General features: G+C 37.9%; 1 long non-coding RNA gene across 4 annotated transcripts in view; it reads right to left on the reverse strand.

Annotated features, from left to right (window-relative positions):
- Positions 1–19,129, reverse strand: part of LOC137858947 (uncharacterized) — a 33,681-nt gene extending 14,552 nt beyond the window's left edge. The window contains exons 1-5 of one of the 4 annotated variants that reach the window (XR_011098088.1): positions 19,091–19,129; positions 18,940–18,998; positions 17,550–17,798; positions 15,839–15,931; positions 1,182–15,458 (exon numbers count right to left, since the gene is read on the reverse strand). This is a non-coding gene — a long non-coding RNA (uncharacterized lncRNA). Of the gene's footprint in view, positions 1–1,181; positions 15,459–15,838; positions 15,932–17,549; positions 17,799–17,930; positions 18,043–18,939; positions 18,999–19,090 lie in introns of those variants that run through there. The other 3 variants (XR_011098090.1, XR_011098089.1, XR_011098091.1) reach the window with 3 other exon arrangements.
- Between the last annotated feature and the right edge of the window lie 4,039 nt (positions 19,130–23,168).

The following is a 23,168-nucleotide window of genomic DNA, read 5'->3' on the forward strand; positions in this document are numbered from 1 at the left end:
CAGGGACACCTCTTCTTGTGTACACATATTTCAGGAGACATCTAGAAGCTCAAGATGCAGCCAGCACAAACTTCTTGACACAGGGGAATTCACTCTGTGGCAGTGGCACCTGAGCAAATTAAGCACAACACCTGTGGGCTTCAAGCAGTCCTCAGGCTGCTATGGCTTGCATGGGAACACACTGATACACACACTAACATGCACACACAACCCAACAAGAACAAAAATCCACATCACCTTTAAGGTGATCACAAAAAATATGAGATACTGCATACTATTCACCTAAAGAAACTTTTGATTCTTCACTCGACTCAGCTAGGTCAATACCTTAGCACGAGCAGGGTTTTGCTCTATGCATGCTTTGTAGATGTTTGTTCTCCAGATCTAGAAGTGACATCCAAGGATCCAGTCTAGAATGTTTGATTATTTCAAAGAAATACTGTCCTTTGATCCAATGATTGTTGTATGACTGTGGGGTTAATTACTTAAGCATCCATGACTAGGTAAATGTTGTTTGTTTGACTTTTAAATTAGAAATTATAGTCACTGCAGGACCTGGCAGACCAGCAAAAGGCTCTGGAAAATAGTTGTATGTTACTGATTATATTAATTCAGTCCTTTTGCAAGAGCTATAATTAAATGTTCTTACAGCTGAGTACATTCTCATTTTCATTCTTTCATTTTAATCTACATTGTTTCTTTTAATGTACATTTTTTATGAGCTTAGTTTTGATATTGCTTGGACCAATTCATTCTTCTTACTGTCTCTGTAACTTAGGTGACATTCACTCTATTTCAAAAATCTCTCAACTGAAAGGAAAAATCCTTTTTTAGAAGCTGCACTGCATTTTTCTTTGCAGTAAGAATTGGAACGGAGGGTGCCAAACAATGTCTTTTATAAACCCTCCTGTCTCAGTGTTGATCCCATTTCACTGTTAATGTTCTAGATTTGGCAAAGTGACTGTTTCATGTGCTTCATTGCTATAGTAACACTAATGGAGAAGCCTTCCTAACATAGTAATTTAGACTCTGAAGGGGATGGATATACAGAAGATGACACTGTAAATAAATATGAGAAGATGAATATCTCCTTGGGGAGAAAAAAAAAAAAAAAAACACACACAAAAAAAAAAAACTTTTAGAATGTTTATGAATTCTAAAACATAATTCATTTTTCTTACATTGTATCATGAGAGTGGTCCAAAAGCCTCTGCGATTGTCCTGGGCCCTTTCATGACACAGGGAATCTTTGCTTTGAAATCCTAAGATCACAGGAAGGAGAGTGAAAGTTTTATTATCTTCTTCTTACACACAAGCAATTGAAGCAAAGGCAGATTTAGACTGAACATCAATCTCCTGAGTTGCTTTATCCACAAGACTATAATTTTACTGAATAGAAGTGTGAGAAAAAGATCATAGAAATATACGCAAACAGATGTAAAAGAAAAGCTTCTGTTCAATTTTTAACTTGTCAACATTTTTAAGAGTGCATATCTCTTGAAGAGTACTGTCACTACTATAGATAACTTGCCCTTCTGGTAATTGCTGGTAACTCGACAATTCATTAAACGCTACTCAGAGAAGCACAAAGCTGGAATACAGCTCTCTCCCACCAGTTATTTAAGGGTTCTTATGTGCAATTTATCTAGACTTGCTCATTTAGATGTTGTCTTATATCCCCCTCAGTTACAAATAGACTTCAAAATAGTTCATCATCCTTATGTGATAGAATCACAACTCTTCTTTTTGCTCAAACACAGACTTTTGCCCTTTTGGTACATTACTAGTACTACTGCAGTATCCAACTAATAAAAGCCAGCAGCTTTTTAGACTTGTCAACAATTTACTTCTCTAAATAATAATTCATTCAACTTGTCTGAGACTTCAGATGAAGTAAATCTCTTTTAAAAATTTTGTTTCCTTCTCCACTGCCTATAAAAACCGCTTAGTGGGCTAGACTGGTTCTGAAGGTTAAGGTTGATAGGTCACATCAACTTACTCTGTCTGCTGAGATCAGTGATTCTAATACTTGAAGCATCAGCATTTCTTGCATCTTGTTCTAAGGAACAACTTCTGATTTCTTCTCTCCCAATCCAAATTACTTGAACTGATGAATGACCACCTAAAGAAGCATTGTTTCAAACTTCATAGAGACAGAAATGTGATGAGTTTGAGGAGGTGTAGGAATATGGAAAACATGAAAAAAAAAAAAAGGCTGTGTACTACTTCCACTGCTTTTTGTTTGTTTGTCTGTTTTGCCTGCGTATATACTAATATGAAAATGACTTCTAGACACAGCTGGAAGGTGTTTTGAAATTTAAAAATCAGCACACTTAAAGACCTGTGAAACTTGGATAGCAAAATAAAGTATGTTCAAGATTTGTTGTTTTACAAAAGCCTTACTGCTCATAAACAATCTCATGGTATTTTTAATGTTTGACACCTCAATACTAGACATAATATTAATTATGTTAGGCAAACAGAGCAGCTTCCAAAGAGAAAGAAAATGAATTTCATGCTATTGGCATTACAATGGTGAGATGACGATATAACCAGTCAACAGAATAATTAGAGTGCAAAAACTGAGTTTTCCTATTCAACTTGTAAATTTTTTCCAATAAAAGAGCAACTTTGAAATGCATCTGAAAATGAATGAGGTCAGGAGAATAAGTTTATCTTATTCAGTTTCCATTTCTCAATATAATGTGCTTTGCTTTCAGCAGATAAGTAGAGCAGTATTTATCCTAAGTACAACTCAGGTTTATCATGAGAGCAGATTGTTTTTCCTCATATTCTTTCCAGCCAGTTTCATGGTGGTGAAGATGAATCAGCTCATAATGTTAGTGCCAAAGGATTTGCCTTGCATATATTTTATTGACAAATATTTTTTAAAGGACAGAACAATGGATGAAATCAATCCACACACGACAGTCCCTCATATTATGACAGAAAGATGGGCATGAAGCATTAATCCCTCCTTTTGACAGCCAAGGACTATGAAAAATGATTTTAGAAAGGAAAAAAAAATTGTCAATAGGACTAGAGAAAGGAGGAGGTAAAGTTCATCTCAAATGAAGAATAAAGCGGAAGAAAGACTGGATGTTATCACACTTCTGTGAGCTGGGTTTACAGCTGTTAAATTACTGCACTTAATTAAACAGTTTAAATTCAGAATCCATGGATTTACAGAAGTCATATATTTATATGGCACTGTGCCTGAGTTAGTATGCCCTGTCTTAATTAAATCCATTCACTGCAATGAAGTCACTTCCCATTGCTAAAGAGTGGTATGGAATTTGTTTCATGTTATAGATATTTGCTCTGTGAGATTTTCTTTTCTTTAGCACAAGCTCACTTTTTGTTCAATAGTTATTTCATGTTTACACAGCTGTCTAATGAGCTAATCACGTAATGCTTTTAAAATTTATCAGGTAGTGCTGGATTCTCCACTGCTTACTTTATTTTTTACAGTTAGTATAGCTCTCATCAATTTCTATGGAATTAGTGGTGGTTTCCACTACTGTAAGCAAGAAGGAAATCAAGAGCTGTTGCAGAGTAAGCCCTCTTGAGCAGAAATGATTTATTTACACACTGAAGGAATAAAACGTCCATTCAAGAAAGAGTAACTAAGCAGTACAGTAGTAATATTCCATGAGATCAAGTTTTGTTCTTCCCAAAGTTGTCTTGCTTACTAACAATGAAATGTGGAATTGATGTTGGTGGAGGACAGAAGCAATCTTCAACATGATGTAGGAAACAGTATTGCTCAGAAAAGAAAAACTTGAAAATTCACAAACCAGGTGCTTCTTTCTGGCTTTGCCTTTCTCCGTGATGTTATCAAACCTGGTATGTCCATCCATGAGTGTCTCCTACCAGAAAACATTCACTTTGAGAGCTAATCCTTTATATCATGTTGAGGACTGGGCTGATACATAGAAGATGGAGGTGAAAACATCCATTGTGGGTATCTAGGAGCCCTTCATGGAAATCTCTTGCACATGAGGAGCTGAAGTAGGTTCTACAGCTTTTCACGTATGCTGTATAACATGCAGTGTACACACCTGAGCATTATGAACCTATTCGTTATTAAGAAGAAATACAATCTTGGTCATTTGTTAGGACACTATGGATGGTGGATAGGAACTCTTCACTCTGTGAAAATGCCACAGCTTCAAATCTGTGTGAATGTCATCCTTGAAGAACAGCATATTTGCCCTGTGAAATAGAATGTTTCTGAAAGGCATACTGCGTATGAATCTAAGACTGTGCATTGTCCCATTTTTGATTCTTATCTCATTTCTTTGAAGAAAGATGCAGGTTAATTTAAAAACAAAATCTGTTATATAGCTACATATGTAAGTGCTATTGTTGAAGGACAAAATGGACAATAGAACACAAATTAGACAATAGAACACAAATGTCAAACTGTTGGTCAAGAGAAAGCTAGCTGTTTGGCTAGCTTTTGATTTTACTTATTGTGGTGGTTTTACTCAGCTGGGCAGCTGAGCTCCACCACAATTGTTCTCTACCTCTCCCTTCTCAAAGGAAAAAGGGGAGAAAATATGATCAAAAGGGCTCAAGAGCTGCGATAAGGACAGAGAGATTAGTCAACAATTATCATCATGGGCAATACAGACTCAGCATAGGGAGATTAATGAAGTTTATTACCTATTACTAACAAGCTACAGCAGTGAAAAACTAAAACTACAAACACCTCCCCCCCATTCACCCTCTTCTATATCCTCCCCTTGAGCAGCACAGGGGATCTGGGAACAGGTCTGCGGTCAGCCCATGATGCTTCATCTCTGCTGCTCCTTCACAGTCCCTCTCTTCCACTGCTCCAGCACAGGGTCCCTCTCACAGGATGCTGTCCTTCCCGAACTGATCCTACATGGGCTTCCCACAGGCAGCAGCTCTTCAAGAATTGCTTCAATACAGGTCCATACCACAGGATACATCTGTCAGGAGCAAACTGCTGTAGCACAGGTCCCCCCACAGACAGCAGCTCCCCCCAGACCCCTTTCTCCTGCATGGGCTCCTCTCCACAGGCTGCAGTTCCGACTAGTGCAGGGGCTCTCCACCGGCCGCAGACTCCTCCGGGCCACATCCAACTGCTCCATTGGGGGCTCCTCCACAGGCTGCAGCATGGAGATCTGCTCCATGTGGACCCCATGGGCTGCAGGGGGACAGCCTGCTCCACCAGGGGCCTCTGCACAGGCTGCGGGGGAACTTCTGCTCTGGCGCCTGGACCCCCTCCTCCTTCTTCACAGACTGTGGTGCCCTGCAGGGCTGGTTCTCACTACTCACTCTCAATACTCCTTTGTGCAGCAGTTGTTTTTTGTTTTTTTTTTTCCCTTTTCTTAAATCTGCTGTTACAGAGGCACAAACAATATCACTTATTGGCTCAGCTCTGGCCAGCAGTGGGTCTCTTTGGAGCTGGCTGAAACTGGCCATTATCTAACAGGGGGCAGCTTCTGGATTCTTCTCACAGAGGCCATCCCTGCAGTCCCCCACTACCAGAATCTTGCCTCATAAACCCAATGCACACGTTTTCTAGCAAGTTACACAACTAAAGACTTAAACAAGAAAGTAAGTTTTACTACACTTTGTTGTCACTATAAGCTTTGAGCCCACATTCTTTCCCTGAGAAGTGAGAGGTTTTAACCAAGGTAAGTCATCCAGATGAAATGCACATCCATTCGTTTCTCAAAATGTTAAAAACACAGACCAAACATTTGACAAGTAAGCTAAGAAGTTTTGAAATGTGACATAACAGTAATGACACTTTACCCACTAATAGAACTGAAACAAGTGAAGAACCTTTCCTGTCCTTATTGGGTTGCAAGTTTAGATGCATAGATTATGGTAAGTGTGGATTTTTATTATCTTTGGTTTGTTTTATTTGCTTTTAATTGATTTAAGGTTTCAATTAAGTAAAAACTCTGGATTTCAAGTCATTTGTGTTCTTCAAATTGATATACCTCAGATAAGATGTTCACAGGTCACAGTACTCCAAAAGTGGTCAAGCAATGTAGTTAGCAGTAGAAGACATCAATGGAAAAATAGCTGAAATCATGTGAGCAGATGACCTTACTGTGGAAGTTTGACAGTAAACCCAAGATGACAGCCTTTTGAAACTGCTTTTAAGACCAGATGATCAGAACAAAATACCACATCAGAAGGACATTGAAGAAGCGACCAGAGTAACAGAAGGCCAAACCAGCAGAACCCCCCAAAATAAACTCTCAAGGCTAAAGCATGTTTGATGACCTCAAAAACAAGAGAGAGATTAGGAATGTCAGAGTTGGAAAAAGTTTCTCTGAGATGTGTGCAGGTAAAGGCCATCTAATCCAACTACTGATTAAAACATTAACTGACAAAATAAACATGGCAGGATTACACATAGATGTCAGGTGCCTTCAAAGTGCAACTATCAGTAACCAATAAAACTTTCAAATAAACCTCTTCTACAGTTTAGAGTATAACAGCTCTTTATAGACTTGAAGAGGTTTTCCTTTAGTACACTGAAGTGCTTTAGATAGTCTCTGAAGTTCTTAAAGTTCTACTTTAAGAATTTTTAAAGTAATGTACAGAATGTCTATTATGCTTTGTATTGCCTTAACAAATGGAGCAAATTAGCTACTAATGAAAAAGTAATGCAACCCCACTGTCCCATGCAGAGTTTCTGAAGACGCTGACATTCCTTTCTTTCTCACCATTCATCCCCAACACTTACTCTTTAAAGGTCCAGTCCTTCAGAGGTGTAAAAACAGCAAAGTTCTACTGACCTCAGTAGAATTATGCAAATTTACAGCATGATATCTTCCCTTGTTTTACATGTATATTTCTCTAAGTGAAGCACCTAAGAATGCTAGAAATGCTTTGCAGTGAGCTCATTAATCATTAATCATCATTTATCTACACTGAACTGTCTTTTTCATCTATTATTCTTTAAATATTCTAAACCTTTCCTTATCTGCCCACACTTTTTCTTATTTACCTTTCTTCTCACATCAACTGTCTTCTTGTTATCCACACTTTAATTTTCCAGACCAAATATCTACATGAGTATTACAAGTGTTGCAGATGCTTAATACAAAAAAATCAAATTAATTTTCTTATTAGCGAAAAAAATGGATTTTTATGAGCTTAATTAGTCTGTTCTATTAATATGCTTCTGCTCCAGCAGCCAGGTTCCTTCTGTTAAACAAAGGTTATTGTTACTAAAAGGAAATGCTAATATGGTGAGAAATGTGATCTCTCTAGTCCAGTACTCCACATCCAAAGGTGACCAGTACCATTTACCTCATATAAAACCAAAAGAAAACACCTGCAAGGTAGACAAGTATATGTCCTGAAGCTGAGACCAGGTCTGGGGTCCCAAGCTCAAGAAGGATGTTGATCTGTTAGAGTGGGTCCAGACAAAGGCCACAAAATTGATGAGAGGGTAGAAGCACCTCTCCAACTAACCAATATTGTGATGTCTTCATGTAGTGAAGAATTGGAACTCCCCAGAAAGACAAAACAAACAAACAAACAAAAAAAAACAAACAACAACAACAACAAAAAAAAAGGTTAATTCATTAAGTAATTATCCAGTTGTCACAGGCAAAACTAACATGACTGGGGAAACTTCACCTAATTTAACTTACTACCAGTTGCCATAAACATTTAATCATTAGTTTGGATATCAAGGAGGAAAAAAAAAAAAAAAAGACCAACAATTACATGCCTTAGGAAGCATCTTTCCTGGCCCAACACATTTATTTAACACTAAGGAAATATTTTCAGCAGGCAGAGCAGACAATTCCTGCACATTAAACAGACAAAGCTAAAGGAAACCTCCTATCATCCCTGTGTTTTGTGATTGAGCCCATCCCACAAAGTGTCCAAGCATGGCCTGAGAATATCTACTACACTGAAGGGACATGGGTGAGTGGTATGGGTAGCACCAGAAATATACTTTGAATGATGTACGTGGTCAGACAAGAGTAGCTCTGAGATAGACACACAGCCAAAGACCATTGCCTGGCATCATCTTTGCATTTTTTCATAGAAAAAAAAACTTTTATTATCAAAGTGAGGTTTGCAATTTTAAATGTAGATGTCTAATTTCTATATCATTTCTACTTCAAAATTCATGGTTCTAAGTGCTGGTAGAACAAACTGAAATATTAAATTTTAGCTTGAAACTGCACTGAACCTTGCAAATAGATTTACCTTTTATCAGAGTAATGAAACTGTAGTTTTAGCACACACAAAAATGCTATAAAGTAATGTTATTTTAAAAGTTTTCATTTACATAATCAGTCTGAGAGTTAAATTCATCAGCACCTACTCATCAGCAAGGTCAAATAAAGAAAGACAATGCACCTTTTGTCCATTTAGTCTCAATTTCTCCTGTGTCTACCACTTACGTAGCACTAAAGGGCCGATCCGATGCCTATTAAATTCAATGACAAAACTTGAATTGATTTTGAATAGAGCAAAACCGGGTCCAGAAGTTCCTAGATATTTCTTCTGCCTAGGTGAACAACTAAAGTGCACTTCAAGTGAAGTGCTGTCAGCACACAAGGCAGTGTTCAAACACTGTTAAGCTTGTTAACGCATGTTACTCCTCTGACTGACAGCTACCAGCCATTCTCTGAGCAAGTTAGCAAATTTAAAATGACAGCATGAACACAGAGTGCTTGTGAGACCTGGGAAGCCATTTTGTCCTCTTCACTATAGCATCTCTTCTTAATTATTTGCCTAAATAAGAATCTCCCTCTGGTTATCCACAGAGAGAGGAACATATAACTGTTCCTCCCTACCCCAATGAAAACACTTGTGCATGCATTTTAGAGTACACAGGCATATCAAAAGGAAAGCACTGGAATATTCCAAGATTGTCTCCCTTCTTTTTGCATTTCTTTATAATGAAAGTAGTTAAAGGAACTACGCTTTCTTTTTTCTCTAAAAATCAAGTGTTATCACATTTTCCTATAATTATATGGCATTCCTTCCATTATACAAAATAATCTAGTCATAGAGAGCATACAGAGTAGGATAACCAAGTATGCATACATGTTTAAATTTGGTACTTACTACTTGAAACCTTACCACACTGCAGTACTTCAAGGAAGAGTTGCCAATATGAAGGACACTGACTAGAAGAGATCAGAGACTTCAACCAAAATTGTAGAAAACCTTAGAGTGTAGTACTGAGAGAAGTATGGAACATCTCGAAGAAATCTCCTACGATATTTCTGAACCCAGGAAATACTGATATCTCTATTGCCAGGTAATTTCATACTAGTCCTACAGTATCTACAGCATATCTCCAGGCACAATCATCTACTTGGACCGTATGAGAAGTCAACCCACACAACCCAAATGCCAGTAACAGGAATGACTTTGTGAAATCTCCCTTGTGGAAGAGGATCCTTCTCCATATCAGAGCAACTTGAGAAGTTCCATATAAACCACCTTTAGATATTTTAAGCACTTTCCAACCCAGCTTTTCTTGTGAAGAATTTAATGCAAATAGGGAAGACAGCTGAAGTAGTCATCATGTAGCAGCTCAAAAGCAGGATAAAGATAAGAAGGTAGGTCTGATGGCTCCTTGCTCAACAGGGAAAATGAAGTCCATTATTTGCCTTGTTAGTAAGCCTATGAACAATCACTGCAGCTGGCAAAATATAAGCTGAAGGAAAGAGTGCCTTTGCAATAATGATCGAGAGGACAAAGAGTACACTAAGACAAACTGGTTTGGAGCATTGCTGGCACTGTTAGTCTTGGCCAGAAGAAGGAAGAGAAGCATTTGAGAACTAGCCTCTGCATACCTTCCAGAGAAACCAGTACTCAAAAATCAAGGGTGAATCAATAGCAGGATGCATCTTTGTAAGAGAATACAGGGTCATATTTTTGATATTTTTGTTGTCAGGGAAATTCCTTGGATGGATAAGCCTGTGGAATGGAAGCATTACTAGGGGGGGGGGGGGGGGGGGGAAGTGTGAGCTGTGAAGGACAAGACAGAATCATAAATTAAACAGGAGATTCTAGAAATAAATGTGCCCTCAAAACTGCCACTATGACTAATTCAGTGTCATAAGTACATAATGCAAGGCCTGTATTTATTTGATCTCTGAGCCTAGCATCATAAACCAGCAGGAATTTTAGTTGTGGCATAAAAAAAACAGAGGGCACTCAATGAATTTTAAAAGCCAGTGTACAGTACAGGACTGATCTCTAACAGAGGCATTGGCAACATTCCCTAATCAACAACTGAAGTCAGCAGAATAAGAATTTGATGTCTCTCAGCAGATGTGCATAGCAACAGGTGGAGCAGAAAGGAAGAAGAGGCTTTTAAACAGTGCTTGAGAGTTGGCCAATCCGTGCTTCATTTCTGTTTCTAGCCTTAGCCCAGTGGGCATATCTCTCTGCTCAGTGCTGTTTCCCATGGCACTGCCTCCACATTAGTCCTTATTGTCTCCGATCTTCACAGGCTGTTCATGGTACTGTTGGTGCTTTTGTAGGGCACTTACTACTGCAGAGTACTGATCTTACCTGGGCCTTCCAGGAAACTTATAAAACAAAAAGTGTTTGCTTAGCTGTTTGTTTGTTGAACAGATCAATTACAAAGGCAACATACTTACTCCTTTCTTCCTGAGAGATTGTCATGGAAAGAAAAAAAAAAAAAAAAGGCAGAAAGAAAAATGGTGGGTTTTATTTGTTGGTTTTTGCTCATTTTTTGTGGGTTCCCTTTTTACCTTGAAATTTATAAAATAACTGACATAATCAAATACCATAGATACTTAGTTATTGAGCAAAACCAACAGTTAAAACACAGAGGTACAGAACACATTTCACAGTAAAACCTCCAGAGTTGTCTGTTGGTGGTTTTTAATCTCTCTTGCCATCACATGGTACAGAGCAAAACTCAACGAATGCAAAGTGAGATCCTTATCTAAACTGCTCAAGTCAGCAACATTTGTTAGAAATCGATGTAAATTTTCTGGTCAGTCCGGCTATCTGATGTACTAGCAATCCTAGGTTGTGTTTTTTTTTGTTGTTGTTGTTGTTTTTCTTCTTTTGGCTAAGCTTTGAAAGGGGGGAAAATAAAAAGAAGACAAGAGGGAGGTCAAGTCCTACTGATACTTTCTAACAGGCTCTTGTGGTTTCATTGCAGACTGAGTTTTTAAGTCAATTTCCATTGAACTGAGTAGTGCCACAGACACGTCCCTCACACGAGATTTTGATGACAATATCAGATTACACAGACCATGGAATTAACACATCTGTATATCTATGGGTTTGCTTTGTCCACTAGCAACTTATTTTTAGCAGACAGACAGATCAAGGTTTCTGCCAGCTTGTTTGGTTTCTCTGAAGCCCTTGTAAGTTATTTTTACCTGCAATTCCCCATGGAATGCCAACAAATTAGCGTAAGAATTATCCTACTAGTAGGTTGTAAGCAAGTTACTTGAAATTGCAATAACTTATTCTAGGGTGGAGTTTTGATTAGAATCACATTTTAGATGGATACACCCAACATCAAATGTTCACAGCTTCGCTATTCATTATTTTATCCCATTAAAGTGTAACTTCATCTGATCCTCTGAACAAAAGTTTGCAAAGCTGTCAGGTAATCAAAGCTTAAATCACAATTTAAGAATCTCAAACTTGTATAGCTAGTAAATATAGCATTAGTGAAAAGTGACAAAATTAATAGCCCTGGAGATAAAATCAACTTGTATTTATACTATAGCAGTATCTTAAAGCACAGCGCAGAACATGACAGATTGTAGTAGATGATCTCTGCCCCAGAGAACTTGTAGTTTAAATAGGAGTGACAGGCAGGTGGGAACAAGGATAGGGCAACACAGCAAATAGGATAGATGCAGCCTTCCTTCTCTCCCTGCCCACCCCCCCCCCCCACCCCCCACACACACACACTAACACCTAACTGGGCCTCATCAGACAACAAACAGTTCAGACACACTGTCCAGCTCCTCACCTAGCGTGATGATTTCTTCCCATGCCCTGTCCACAGATTCTCTGTTGAAGCTCTCAACAGGACACATCCACTGAAATAATTAGCTTCTATAGACCTCACGGTATGGAAAGTCTCAACTCTGAACTGTCCTTATGTCATCTGTGAATGCATTGCTGACTAACATATTGTGATTCTGAAGTGGCTGATGAAACAGCTGCTGTAACAGTAATCACCATTCATTTTTTAAAGTGTCTGTTAGCTCAAGATTTTATGTACTGGCATTGTCATATTAAAGCAGAACACATTTTTGCTGGCTTTGATTAATTATTAACTTCTAGGTTTTGTTTTATGATCTCCATGTGGCTTACCAATGGCAGTACCATACCTGCACTATTCAGAAGAATACAAATGGCTGATTGCAGAGTGTTGGCTGCAATACTCATGCATCCATATGACCTGCTCATGGCTTAAGGCCTCCAAAAAGGTTCTCATTTTATTCTCCCTGGCTTGTCTGATATCCTACCAAATAACTCATAGGAGTGAAGCTGTGAACCTCTAAAAGAAGTGGCACGTGCCATCTGCTCTGAGAGGGGAGTGGAGGGATTCCAGAAAGCTGCCTTCTTTGTGCTGGCATTTCTGTTGAACAATGCCATCTCTCCAGTCCTGAAAGCTTATGGCTACCTTGGCACCAAGCCTGAATGACCACTGTGACAGACAGATAATGTATACATGAGCAGTGAAGTGATATGAAAACAAAGGTTTCCCAGCTCACTTTCTCCTAGGGAAATGAAATCCCTGATCTCAATGCACCGACTGTGGCAATGACTTGGCAAGGACATTGGTTGCAACTGAGACCAACATTTAGCATATTTATCACAGGATCTTAGCATTAAAAAAAAAAAAAAAGCCAACAATTCTATAGAATACTGCTACCACAAAATACTCTCCACTAACATAAAACAATATGCTCTCCCCACTCCAACACCACCTCACAACCACACAAAATTTATTTTCATTGTTAAAAGCACTTAGGTGTGATGGCTTTTGAAAATGTTCAGCCACAGGCCCCTTCGGAAAGGCAACGCTGCATGCCTTTTCATTTAAGAATTTCAGCCAACATTTCAGCATGAACACTAATTAATTAAGCCTCTTACTGTCACTACACACAAACAAGATACATGGATTGCTTCCCCTTCCCTGGGAACACTACTGTCTAGAAGAAAATAACCATTAGTTAACTGCTCAACCCAGCACGTGTCCTCCTCCAGCAAAGCTGGGATTTGGGGCAACAGGGTCAGAGCAAGCATGACTAAAATCTTTGGAAATGATGATTGTCAATGCCTCCGCTCCTAGAAAAAATCACTTCCAGCTATGGGCATTTGCCAAGTGATTTTGCATTTACATTTCTACGGAGCCTGCTGCTAACAGAGGATCCACGGCTCCAATACCTGTCTTTGTGAGCACAATATGCTCCTGAAGCCTGCAAAGGTGTTTTTGACAGCTTGCACCCTGTGAATAGAATAACAGGTCTTAAAACCATGTTTTCTGACACTGGGGGAAGTAGGAATCACACACACTGTGCACATGGCAGCACAGTTCTGTCAGGCCCCATGTCCACTCACTCCTTCTTGGTGGGGAACTGAAAGGAGAGGTGGATCTCTAGGTGATTCTGTTTGGCAGGGGGGTTGGTCACCTTGCTGTTGCTGACCTTGTTGCCCCTCTCTGCTCCTGGCTCTTTTCTCAGCCCTTGCTGCCCCCCGAAAAACCTGCCCCCGTGCTGACTTAAGGAGGCATTACAGCACAGCACAACTCCTTTACTCATGTGCACCTGGGTTACCTTCCACAGGATAGCCATGTATCCAGTGCAAGCAGCTAGAGATCAGGACTGCCGAGCCATCAAGATGCTCATACATCCCAAGGTACAGAATCATCTGCATTTCCAAAGATATAGGCCATCATGAAGCAAAAAAATAGGATTGTACTCCTCTACAACCTGAACCTGATTTTCTGGTAGAGGTTTGCTGTAACATCTACGAACTGTTCATCAGTAGAACAGTCCAAAGACATTTGGCAAGCCCTGGCTTATTCAGCTGCATCTTTTTCTGGTTCCTAACATGCAGACATGTATTTCTTGGTGATCCCTTGTCTTTCTGCCATTTGGGTAAGACATCTCATCTACAGGTACAGGCATAAGTCAGAGAGATGAAAATTCCCATCATTTGCTGATTATCTGTTTAGGGTATAGAATACATCAGAGTTGAAACACTTTACATTAAAGCAGCCAGTAATCATTTACAGATTTAAGTTGTATTAAGCATTCATAGCATTAGGATGGCTCCCTTCTGAGATGAATTTCAGCTTAAGATCTTAATAATTTAAAAGGAATAATTTTGTGGAGGGTGCAATTGATGCTTCAATCAAGTGGCATTGATGCTTCAATTTCCTGGTAGATATAACAGAGTCAGAGGTTAGAAATATGTCACTCCTTTGGAGTTCCAGCCAAAACCTATCAGAATCCTCTGCGACAGTGAGCACTTTAAGGTATCCATGAATTAAACATTCAGTAGGCATTAATAGATCAGTGTCATCTTAATTTATCAGTAATTAGAAATTAAAATATGCAAAATAAATGGCATATAATACAAGTGTAATCGGTCATTCTGTGTATAAAAAAACATGTTCAAAATGTAGATGGAATACTCTTTTTTAAGCAGTTTTCCCATGACTAATCAGATATTCCAAAATTCATTACAACTTTGCATTATATATTCACATTATCCATGACATGGGCATCTTTAATATCGATAACATATAATTGTATTTGCTATAGAGTGATGGAACAAAATCAGTTGGCATATAGTGCTTGAACATGATTCCAGTACTGATATCTTCTCTTTGCAGAACACTTATCGTTATTAATAATGTATGGCATTAGATTTTCAAGCTTGCCTAGCAAATGTCACAGCCAATGCTCTGTTCAGTAAAATTTTCTCTGTGAATCAAGCACCAGCCACACAGAGACAAGAGTCTGACCTAAGGGGATTTGTGTGGTTAAAACAAACCCTCTCTACCATCTCACACTGTGAACTGTGTCAGATGACCGCACCCATGTTAATGGGAAATTTAACTTTGAGGAGACGTACATATTTTCTAACCTCTCACTGTCCTCAAAATACACACAAAAAAGTTTTTCTAGGCCTTCTTACTCCTATGTATAAACACCATACGTGCTTACACATTCTCTAGAGGTGGTGTCATCTCTAACAGGTGTTAACCTCCCTTCCTAGTTGCCAGTACCTTGTTTGAGGTTGAAATCATTCACCTCTTTCTCCCCCAGAACTTGTGAATATCTGTTTGCTTTATTTTGTTCAACTGGAAGCTTCTTTCCAAGTCTTGTGCATCATGGAAGAATCTTCTGCAACATTTCTCTGAAATCTTAAAATTTCATCACTGCTTTCCAAACTTCTCTGGAATTATTCCACTGAAACAGCAAAAGAAAAAGCATCTGTTCTTCTTTGTCACTTCTTCCAAACAGCAAATAAACTGCAAGCAGATTGCCTACCCACAAACACCATATTTCCAAGGTAGCATAAGGAGTGTTTTTAAGAACATCATCTCATTCTGCAGCAAAACCTCACATACAATCTGTTGCTTAGGACACATATGTAGATCTTACCAATATCTCTTACTCAGTTCTCAAATTGGGATCTGACTGAAGACCTCTCTAGGTTTTCTAAAGACTCTTAAAACCCTACTAATTATTTCAAAGAATAGTTTCCAGTGGTGCATTTGATGCTCCTTAATGAAAGTGCAGAGGCACCTATACAAACACACAATGAAGTAAAAATGCAACAGCTTTACCTCACTGTGCCAGTTGTATATCTCATGATTTCTTCTCATTCATCTTATGTCTTTTCTCCATGTCCACCATAGACATAATTACACATCCATACCCTGCAAAGCCAATAATTTAAGCAATAAAAAAATTACAATTAATGCATTTTCTTCCTCCATCTAATATCTTTTTGATTACACAAAGAATACCTAGCCCCACAACCACATCCCCACATCCATTCAAGATTAATTATTGTCAAGTATGTAAGCAGCCTTATGGTAATCAATCTAATTATTCATGTGTTTTTAACTACATCAGTGATTGCAAGCTGCTGGTCTTTGCATGTAAAATCTTTTCTCCACCTGTAAAAGTGGTAGAAATAAGTTTGAGTAACATATATACTAATTTTGTCTCAACTGTTTTAACTAACTTATCTGGTCAGGAAATAGGTTTGTTTGTATATCTACTTATGTCAGCAAGCCAATGGGACCTTGACCTTACAAGGGGTAAGTGTCATCATAATTAAAAAAAAATAAAAAAGGCTATAACAGGGGAAAAGATTCTCCAATATCACAGTACTGCTTTGCAATTTATTTAGTTTAGCAAACAAGTTTCAGTCCTCCTGTCCTCCTGCCCTACCCCAATTTTTCATTGATTGTTAGTGATAAATATCTTGTGTTCTAGATGGTCAGCAATGTCCTAATGAAGATTTGCTTTCTCTAGGCTTCAGTGAAATTATCTCAAGGTGTAGTCAATGAACTGAATTATAAATTGGAATTTGTCATGGGTTTGAAGTAACTTTTTAGAAATCCAAAGCACATTCCTAGTTTCAGAGAAATTAAAATGAATGTTTTATTGTTTTCTAAGCTATGATTTTTTTAGTATTATTTTTTACTCTTTTCTCCCATTTTCTGTTCTTCTGAAGAGAACCTCCATAAAGTAGCTCTGGAAGCTTCCTTCTTGAACCAAGTTAATTAATTATCAAAAACAGAATAAACAACAAAAAATGTGTAGGCTCTCTAAATCATTAGGCTACTGAATTCAGACCATTGAGAGGTTTAATGAGAACAAACAAATGGAAAACGCTATAGCAAATAAAAACACCAACTATTAAAAACAATGTGCAGTGAAAACTCGTGTGTTTTTTTTTCTTATAGATCTTTACATTAGTTTTGTCAGGCTACTATGAGAACTGCCAACTCCTATTACTCTTCAATGTTTTTTTTGTTTAGCTAGCATATAATGTGAAAATTTTAATTCAGTTACATAAATCAAGAGTAACATTATGTAGTATTCCAGATCAGATTAAATAAACGAGGTAAAGGAGATCCAGAGAAAGGTGATTAGAATTATCATGATAACTCATCTACAAAGAATTGAAAGCTTGTTCACTCTGAGGAGGTAAGGAGCAGAATGAGGCAGGCTACAAAAACCAAACACATGCACTTGTAAATGCACTGTGAGCTTCTATCTTTCAGTGTAAGAAGGAATGGTCTGTCATTTAAATTAAAGGGAGTAACTGTGAAAAATATTTTTTTGAAAGAAAATGGTTTATTATATTAAAAGTTCTACACCCTTACTGAATAGTTAAACACTGAAACTCAGCACTACAGGTTTTCACTGATAAGTATAGCCCTCTTTAGCTCTGTTTGAGGAGGGGGGGGGGGAGGGGGGGGAAGCATTTATTCTGATAAAAATATCCAGAGATAGGGAGAGAAGAAAAAAATAAATCCTCACCTCATGTTTCAGGGTTAAATCAATTCCAAGGCAGCAGTGATTAGGATGGCTGCAAACTATTCCACATCTGCCAAGTATAAAATTTCTCACACCATCCTTTACAACACACAGGGCTGCCCACTGTCAGCCAAGGGACTGATTCAAAGTTCCCAGCTATCTTTATGTTGCAGATATTCTTATCACACATTTGCTCCAAACTGCTGCCATCACAGAAAGTGTTTGATGAAAGAAAATCTTTTCTTTCTGTTGCTTAAAGAAAATAGAAGTCAAAGGAAGAAAAAACCCAGGTGAGTAGAGCATCTTCATTTACTCTTCATTACTGTTTTTTCTACACCAGTCTTCTGAGAGTTGTCAAAAAGAGAAGGAAAAAGAGTATTTTACCCTGAAAAAAAATATTCTGGGGAAGCCACTTACTAACTTCTGGCTATCACTTTACCGCTGTCTCTCTTGCAGTAAAGCTATCATGCACTGAAGTACCAAAAATAAAGGTTCTCCTAAGATATCGCTTACTGCCTTCACCTGAGGTTAATCATAAACCAGTACTCTCACAAACTGCAATCACATTCCAAGTGACCTTCGACATTCTTCCTGCAAACATTACCAAAGAGGTTCAGAAGTTTTGTGTCATTTTATCTGCAATGCTCACTTTTTCCTACTTCAAGATAATCTGGTAGACTTTCTGTGTCTCTTTCCTGGTGAGACAGTTATTTGTGTATCAGGATAACATCATTATTATTTGAAAAACAAACAAGTTCAATGAAATTTTTTTAAAATAGTAAGTAACGGAATTATTTTAGAACTTTTTATTTTAAGAAAAAACACCCAGCAAAAAATTCTCTGTGCTGAAATGATCTCATTCCTTGAGTTATTTAGCAAAGCACTATGTAATAGCAAGAGATGTTGTTGCAGTAGTTGACTTGTATGCATTCAGAACATTCACACACTACTTTAAACCTTCCTGCAAAAAAGGAAATATGTGATGTGATTTAGGATGCTGGCTTATAAGTTTAAACCAGCAACTATAGCATGCAAGCATGTACTCAGTACATAAGGGCTTCTGCTGGTAAAAATACCAAAAAAATATGAAAGAAAAGGAAAACTGTTATAAGAGATTCTCAGGAGAAGGCTTCAAGGATGGCTTTATGTACACTAGCCTGAATTAACAGCTGATTTGTGACCAGTGTATTAGAACGCCATATTCAAAGAGGTACAGAGACTGCATATTCACCTTGTATGTGCCTTGTATGTGTCTATGAAGGTGGAAGAACCGATTATAAGAATGCAGTAGTTTCTGCTATTTAATAGCAAATAACCTTCTGTACTGTGGATCTTATCTAGCCTAAAATTGAGGTCAGCTAAATTAGAAGAGAAGATGGTCATGCTCTCTCACCTTAATGGTTTTAATTCATACAAAATCTCCAGGAATGCAGGCAAAGAAAAGCCTGCAATCTAAATAAGAAAAAAAAAATAATAATAATAAAAAAAAAAAACTCAGAAGAGATAGTCTACAATCTCTGACTGAAAAGTAAAATAGCCCTTACTCCAAGACCCATAAGAAATAAAATTCATGCAAACCATCCAGAGCTTGAAAGAGTTGGCGTTGACTACAATTCAATATATAAGCAAATACCAGAATGGCTAGCATCTGCTGCTAATTGTTTAACACATCCTCCTTACCTGATACATGACCTCACACATTTTAGCAAATGGCAATCTCTAATTAATGTTCTGAAATTGTCTTCAGATGTACATTTTATATAGGCTACTTTGTGTAGAGAAAACAAGTTAAAGACAAACTTTATTTTATTTTTTTTCCTCCTTTGGTAAAGGATTTAACATTTGCTGGCCTATCTCAGGTTTCTATTTATACAACTAACATAAACTACCAAAATGTTAAATAACAATACAGTTCAGAGAGGTATAAACTGAGGCTTTCTGGAGCACTTTCAAAATCATAAATAAAAACAAGCAATTTAGCACTGAAATTTGCTATGAATTCTCCAATTAATCAGCATTTGATGCAACCATACCACAGCTATTTTTGTGTATTCCTCTTAGATCAGTCTACAGTGTACTTAAAAAAGATAAACACATGCTTAATGGAAAACTTTTGCCATTTCTTTGCAGAAACCAGAAGAGTGACAGCAGTAATAATTAATATCTCTATGCTTCACAAACAGTGAAATCAGATGCATAGTTTATCAAGAGTCTGTATATGTAATTTTTCCATTAACAATTCTGCAGACAGAGCATTGATAATTGTGCTTGTGGTGAATCCCAATGAGGCATATTTGCCTGACATTGTTGAAGAAGGGGGGAAATGAATATATGCATTTTAAATTTTTATGATTACATTTTTACTGAAGTGTGGGGGCCCGAGGTTTCATGACTGTTTTAATGCAATTGGTTCCACTTAGGAGAGATGACATGTTGAAATGTGATGTGCTGAATGTTTCTCAGGTAATTGGAATTCAGTCAACAACAACACTGGGCATTGTCACAGCTTTTAAATAAAAAGGCTTATCTTCCTCTTTTATATTATGGGATATGAGGCATCATATTATACAACATCATGATCCTAGATGACAACCTCTCAAACAGAAATTAAAAAAGTTTACTTCACTCAGCATATTCCTCCTGAATTTGGATCAGACAGGCACATTAAAGTGCATGCAATTTCATGTGCAGCGAGCACTACCCAATTCTCTTGCCCACATAAATGGCTGCATACACTCCTGACACAACTCTGATGGCTTCTACATCATTTATGCCTCAGAGTTGAATTTGAGCCATTGTTGGTGCTGTTATCCACACTCACTCTCTGTGTAACCTTCCCTGGAGCTTGTGGAGAGAGAAGCAGCAAGGAAAAAGGGACACTAGAAAAACTTAAAGCTTAACTTCTACAGAGTTCTACAGAAACAGCTCAGAGGGTTGTCATGGGATACATAGCCTGGCATTTAATGTTTTTTCTGCTGAATTAATTTCTCTCATATTAAAACAAGGAAACAAGTAGGGGTGAGTTAGCTGCTGAGAAGAGGAAAGACTCATCTGTTATTGAAATCTGAATTAATGTCTCAAACAAAATTCAAATCAAACTAAAATGGACACTGAAACCTTAAGGCAAGTTTTAGCATTCTCCCCTGTTTAGTTTTCACACAGTTCAGAAGATGTACTTATTTTTCTTCCAGAAGTTGTAGGCCTGAGTTTTCCTACCTACTCTTTTTAGATAAGGAACGGCTGTATTTCTGGATAGTTGTTTGCATCCCAAAACTGAGAGTCTAAGGGTGGGATCCCATAGTTCTGAGAATCAGGTAAACTACATACTGCTGGTATACAGCAAGACATATTTCCCTGAATATATTTCCTTATCTGAACTATTCAAGGGGTAAGGTATAATTTAAGGTTTAGACATCAGATGGAGACTTGGCATCCACTACTGTTCCTCAGCTCACACACCCATGTTTCTCTTGAAATGGCAAAACAGAGGGAAAAAAGACTTTTTGTTATGTCAAAGAAGACCAAAAGTTGAGACATACCTTTCAGCTTAATGTTTTTTTTTTTTTTACACTAGACTTCTTCTGGAAGTTTTTTTCTATCTATTGGACATACCAAACACAGCTATAAACATTGTTTTACAAGTGCAGTAAAATACCAGTAAGGCTTCACATCTCTGCATGGTAGGTCTACATTAATTTTTACATTGCAGTGTAATTTTTATGTTACTTAATTATATGTAAAGTCTAACTTAGAGTCTCATAACCGTACTCTGTCCTTTACCTATCAACAAGTGGATACCAACTGAAAGTGATTTGACAGCTTGGGTATCAAGACTGGATTTGGGGCAAAATATGTCTAAACCCTTCCACTAAAGACAGAAGCTTCCGTAGCAACTTCTAGACTTGAAAGGACCACAATAATCAAATAGTGCTTAAGGACTCTGTTTCACATATCTCTTGAGCACTAGTTATCTCTGCAGCTATAGAAGGCTACATCTTTTTTGTGGGAGAATATCATACAGAGTGCAAGGTTTCTATCAGCCATCAGAACTAAAGTGCAGACAGTGCAGGTACTTTGGTCTAATGTCTAGGTCCTGAGCACCAGGTGCTGTAGGAAATGATTTCCTTTGTAAAGCACATTAAAAATGACAATAATAATAATAATATGTTCCTAAGTTGATTACTTCTTTGTATTTGAAAGTGAAACAAGCAGAGGGATATTTCTAGCTGAAGCCAGTATCTTACAGGCACAATTTGTATCTTGATAAGGCACCCAGGAAAATGACAAAGGGCATGAAAAGCTACTGGCTATGTTTTTTATGATACTTTTTAGCAGGCAGATGCAAAGCAGCACCAATTCTCACCCACCCACATCTCATCTCTCTCTCTCTCCCTCCCCACAACTTATTTTTAATGCTTCAGAAGTTATTAGTGGGTTATCTCAGCTTTCTCTTTCCACCTTCACTCCTCTATAGCATGATGAAAAGATTTGGAAAGTGAGACATGGCAAGGACTAGTACAGTATTCTGAGGTTTGTTTTTTTTTTTTTTTTTCCTTTCATGGAGCATATACCATTAATCTTTGATGTTATGAGATTAATCTGTGCATGAAACAGAGAACCTACTGACTAATATTCCCTAGAACAGATGTTCTAAATGCAAAGTACCAAAGAGAAACACTGTGAAAAATAAAAGCAATCTGGTCCCCTTGAAGGATTAACATACAATTGATGGTGTTCCTGAATGGCTTATCCAACCAATCCACATGCAATGAATGTTAGGACATATTAGAATCACATTCTAAATATAATCAACCACAAGATTGCTAAGCAGAAGTTTGAACCTCAGTCTCCTACTTGTGACTATTTCCATAGATTTTAGTGACACAATGTCCTGAGTCTATGGAGTTATAGTATCCAGTCTAGTGCCTGGTGCCTCTGGTTTGACCACTGGAATAGGCTTCAGAAAGCTCTGACTTTTAGCTTTGTCATAGACCTATTAAAAGGTTCCAGCCAAGTTAAGCAAGGTCTCTACCCCTTAGTTTCCCTACACACGAGAAGGATGTGATAATTCTTTCTCCACTTGTGTGGAAGACTGGTTGAGGTTCATTGTTTGATGTTGTTGTTGTTGTTATTCTGTGTTTGTTTCTTTTGTTTGTTTTTTTATTTTGTTTTCTAGAAATGAATATAGATTGTGATGTGCCTAATATCATCGCAGTGCCTGGTTGGAATTCTTTGATGTCACTCTACTCAAAATAAGAACAACAAAACAAGCATAAAGATTTCTCCTTTTGAAGCGAGTGTGCCCTGGGATGCATTATGTATCAATGTTTCAACTTGGTTACCTGGTGTGTGCTTGCCTAAGCTAGATAGTGTCAGAAGACCATTCATTTCCAGAGCCAGACCTCCACACACCTATGTTGCATTGCAAGCAACATCAACCCAGCATGAGCTCACACTGCTTCTGAAACTTCTCAATCCTTTATGCAGGCAACAATGAGGACATTGTGGGAAGAACTCACTCGTGTCTGCCCAAAAGTAATCATGTGATGCTGTCACAGAGTAGATGGGACATGTTAGACATTCTGCCCAACCACAGGCCATAATAGCACATTCCCAGAAAAT

Source organism: Anas acuta, chromosome 6, assembly GCF_963932015.1.
Source record: "Anas acuta chromosome 6, bAnaAcu1.1, whole genome shotgun sequence".
Lineage (NCBI taxonomy): Eukaryota > Metazoa > Chordata > Aves > Anseriformes > Anatidae > Anas > Anas acuta.